The sequence below is a fragment of the Petaurus breviceps genome, unplaced genomic scaffold (genome assembly GCF_028583685.1).
Source record: "Petaurus breviceps papuanus isolate PSGF00001 unplaced genomic scaffold, PetGlider_PUasm1.0 38, whole genome shotgun sequence".
Lineage (NCBI taxonomy): Eukaryota > Metazoa > Chordata > Mammalia > Diprotodontia > Petauridae > Petaurus > Petaurus breviceps.
The window spans coordinates 74,316,897-74,321,896 of record NW_027186304.1 but is presented as its reverse complement, the minus strand read 5'-3'; positions in this window follow the sequence as shown (position 1 = coordinate 74,321,896).

The following is a 5,000-nucleotide window of genomic DNA, read 5'->3' as shown; positions in this document are numbered from 1 at the left end:
CATATTTGTCATTTAAAAGGAATTTGACAGGGATCTTTCTCAATTTTTAGAAAAAAATTGTGTAGCAAAAGTATTTAATTATTCCTTGAAAGTTTTATAGAACTCTTCTTTAAATTCATCTGAATTAAAGTTCTTATTTTCCTTCTTCACAATTCCCTAGAGATTATTAATTTCCTTTTCCATGATTGGGTTCTTTAAAATTTCTGAATGTTTTGTAAATTTGGGTATTTTATGTATCTTAAGAATCCTCCAATGCTTTTGAATTCTGAAATTTTCATAAGTAATTGCATGCATAGTTTCTAATTATTCCTTTAATCTCTTCTCTGCTATGATTTCATCTCATCCATTTTTAAAAATTTTGCTAATTTGGTTTTTCTGTCTCCTTTTTAATCAGTTGGTTAAAGGCTTATCATTTTTTTCGTCCTTTAAAAGAAAAGTCTTTTAGGGTTAAAAGCCAGTTCTTTAAGTTGTTTTTTTTTTTAGTTTTAAATATATCTTTTCACCAATTTTCAAGATTTCCAATTTGTGTTAACTTTTGTCTTTTTACTGAATTACTAATGTTTAAGTTGTATATTCAGTTAATTATATTCCTTCTATTTTATTAAAGAATATTGTAAGGATATAATTTATCTTTTGAGAACTGCTTTAGCAACAGCTAAGAAATTTTGTTTATTGTCTCAGTTTTGTCATTTCTTTCATATTGTCTTTCATGTTATGTAATTATTTCAATAATCTGTTCTTTTATCCCCTAATATTTAGTATTTTGTAATTAAGTTTCCATTTAGGTCTATGTCTTTGATAGTATGGATTGCTATTTTATTGCATATTGTTCTTTAGAGAATTTGTTTTGTATTTCTTATTTTTTGACCGTTATTTATAATTGCTTTATGCACTTTTATTTTTATAAAGGGAGAATCCATTTTAAAAAATTTAAATATACTTTAAGGTTGGATAGATATCTTGTCTATTAATGACTTTTTTTAATACATCTCTTTTGTTTATACTTCCTTACTTATTCTACTGTCTAACCAAGTGTAATGGTAATGTAATTTGAATTTGAAGATTCCTTTGTTTTGGCAAAGGTAGCAGGTACTTAGAACTTTGTAAATGATCAAGCCTCTGTTGGGGAAACAAAAGGTATGAACTCCTGTCTCCTGTTGCTGACATAATAGGAAGGAATTGGCTGAAACAGGAAGTAGCTAATGCTGTGTATATAAGAAAAGTCCCAGAGAGGCACAGTCAGAATTTCTTGGGACCAACATCTGGTGGCAGAGCAGCTACAGAAGAGAGAATCAAGAACTGAGCCAGAATTTCCTGAGAACTTGTGGTGGAGCTTCTTCTGAACAGGAACCCAGGATCCCAGGAGCCTAGGACCCAGGTGACAGAGGAGCCCAGAAGCCCAGGAGAAGACTGAGGAAGCAGAAGACTGAAGAAGCATGACTGCAATGCTGAGACTTTGTCTGTTTGTGGCTTGGTTGAGCCTTGAATTCCTAGAAGCAGAAATTGTGAAGAGTCTGAGATGGACTGGACCCTGTGAACTTCAGCTAGCAGAACCTACCCAGAGAGCTGGACAAGGAACTGGGAACTGTCTGCTACTGAACTCAGGTGACAGTCTGGTGAGTCCAGGTAGAATCTGGGACCATGGAAGGGGATCCAGGGAATCTGAGAACCAGCCCCAACTCAAGATGAAAAGACCTCTCTGTGGGTACTGAGTAATGATGAAATTGTAGTTTCCTAGTGACATAGGGGTTTGTGTATAATACTTAGTAATTGATTGCTGAATAAGTGACTGATTGAGTTAATCAAGTATACCCCACAGAGTGGAAGATTTTGACTATTGTACCTTTAGATGATAGTTATTGATAAGTGACTGATTGAGTTAACTTAGTTGCCCCATGAGTGGAAGACTTTGACTATTGTACTTTGAGATGATTGTTCCTTGTTCTTAACATTGTTACCACTTTGGTGAAAAGTATATGGCCATTTTAATGATAAGCTGTTGTGAATACTGTATTGTGATTTTCTGTGATAAGCTGTAATATTGGGAATGCTGTTCCTTGATTTTGTGTGGATGTTTTTGCTTTGATTTCTTATGGAATAAATAGAGTGTTCACTATACTGTGTAATCAGAAACTTAAAAGCTGTTTACAGTAGCAGTCCTCTGGAAAGCTGCTTGTGCATGGCATTTCACCAAGACATTTTGGATAGTATTCTCATATGGAGAATTTCTGTTATTGCATCTGCCTCATTGGTTTGTACATAGTTGAAGAGACTATACTAAGATTAAGATAATAGATTTATTGTTCAAAAAAAACAGATATATAGGTTTTTTTAAAGAAAAAAAGTTTTAAGTTAGAAGCGTCAAATTCATTGTGTTATTAAAGTGACAAAATATTCAAAATTAATGCCTAAACATTCAAAAAACTTCTAAACCTTTTCAACCCTAGTTCTCAAAGGATATCTCCTTTAAGAGAGAATTTTTTTTCCAAATGTAAAGAATTAATGTAAGTGTGAACTGATCTCCAGTCTTAAGAAAATGAATTTCTAATTTATTCCCACAATTATTTATTGAACTTTACTTAAACATAACATTTAATCATTCATGTTACCAACCCTACATGTCTACAAACCAGTGACTCTCTTGGACTACTCTCAATACTTGGAGTTGCATCCGATTGCCTCATCAGTCACCTTCATAATGATAAGATTTACAATGTACTTTACACATATGATTTCATTTGATCTTCACCACAATCCTATGAAGTAAGTGCTATCAATATTGTTATTTCCATTTTAGAGATGAAGAAACTGAAATTATAAGAGGTTAAGTAACTTCCTAGGGACACACAGTCTGGGTGAGATTCATAAACAAAAAGCTTTCTGGTTGAGGGCAGACCTAGAGCCTTATTTGCCCAGCGAGATTAAGCTCTCAGATTGTTCTGGACTTTAGTTTCCCTATATCCCCCTCAAAACCACTCTGCCACTTAGACTTTCAGAGAGTTTAAGCAATAAATACATAAACGATAAAGATAAATTCTTTTTATTTTATTAAATATTACCTCCTAGAGGGCAAGATTTTTTTTCTCTAGCTTTTGTGATGTTCTATAAAGTTCCCAATTAATTTTGGGGTACTTAAGAAAGAGTAAAAGAAGCAACTTAGAAGACAGAGAAGTGCTCTCAGAGTAAGTCATATTGCTGTAATGTAGCCCTAACCTTTCAGGGCCATAGCAACTCTATAAGAGTATAAACTGCAGAAGTGTGGGACATCTGAACATCTAAAGGGTATTTACTATGCCAATCAAATCACAGGTCTGGAAATAAGTAGAAGGTGCTACATTCAATAAAGTATATTCACTCTTTTTGCTACTAGAGATAAAGTAACAGGGAAAAGTGGATTCTCTCTTCATACCTGTATAATTAAATGACATTTATCATTTTGGTTTTTCAGTTATTTTTAGTTGTGTCCAACTCTTTGTGACTCCCCACTTGGGATTTTCTTGGCAGAGATACTGGAATGGTATGCAGTTTCCTTCTCTAAAACATTCTACAGATGAGGAAACCAAAGCAAACAGGCTTATGTGACTTGCCCAGGGTCATGAGCTAGTAAGTGTCTGAGGCTGGATTTTAAACTCAGGTCTTCCTGACTCTAGGTCCAGCACTCTATCCATTCCACCATCCAGCTGCTATGATTTCTTATGGAATATTCCAGGAGTGGAAACTCTCCACTGATGCAAGGCAACAATTCATATTCTTACAGTATTAGTGTCAAACTCAAGTAGAAATGAGGTTCACCAAACTATAACCTAGATTCCTAAGGACCCTATATATTGACTTAGAATACTACACACTAACATTATGTGTGTTCTATCATATTTTTATTTATTTTGTTTAATATTTCACAATTACATTTTAATCTGATTCAGACCACACTCTGGAATGTTGTCTGCCACCCCTCCACCCCTTCCAAATTGCATGTTTATTTCTGTATTATAGAACTTCCTGAGCCACTGAGAGATTGTGATATGCCCATGGTCACAAAACCTCTATGTATGGTAACAGTATTTAAAGCTAGGTCTCCCTTACTCCAAGATTTAATTCCAGGAGTGAGGAGAGTAGTATTAGGAGTTCAAATCAGCCTTTTAATCTTACTAGCTATGTGATACTGGTCAAATAATAACCTTTGTTGGCCTGAGTTTCCTCATCTGTGGAAAGGTATAATAATAGCATCTGCCTTCCAGTATTGTTGTGATAAAATAAGCTAATATTTGTAAATTTTAAAGTGCTTTGCAAACCTTAAAATGCTGTATAAATGCAAGCAAGTCATACAATCCTCAACTGTAAAATTGTGGAAAAACATAGCACCTATCTCACAGGGTTGTTGTGAGGTTCAAATAACATAATATATGAAAAATGCTTTATTCAAACTTAAATATATGCAAAATAACTGCTAGGTATTATTGAACTGTTTATACTTGTTAATCGTTATTAATTTTACAATAAAGAAGTTTTTGGGAAGTACTAATGTATAAATTGAATGATTGCTTCTGTAATAGGACTGACTTACAATATGCTTTCAGCCTCATAAAAGTTTAATTTGAAAAAAACTATATAGGGGTATTGTGGTTCTTGGAGCAAATCTTCTCACCAGTGGTGTTAGCCACCATCTTGGAAGATGTATAGTGCAGAGTCTAATTGAAGAGAATTTTTCTAAAGATTATGAGGTCCTTTGGTGCCATTGAACTAATTATATCAAGACCTGGGAAGTAGCAAGGCCTTGTGCATGAGATTTACGATGCCAAATAACCCAACCTAATCATTCATAGAGGAAATAAAAAAATGAAAAATGTCAAACTATGATATGAAGTTCACAAATTCATGTATTTCCAGCTTAAAGTATCACACGATCATAGATTTCAGATGAATGGGACATTATAGGTTTCCACATCCAACTTCATCTCTCTCTCTCTCTCTCTCTCTCTCTCTCTCTCTCTCTCTCTCTC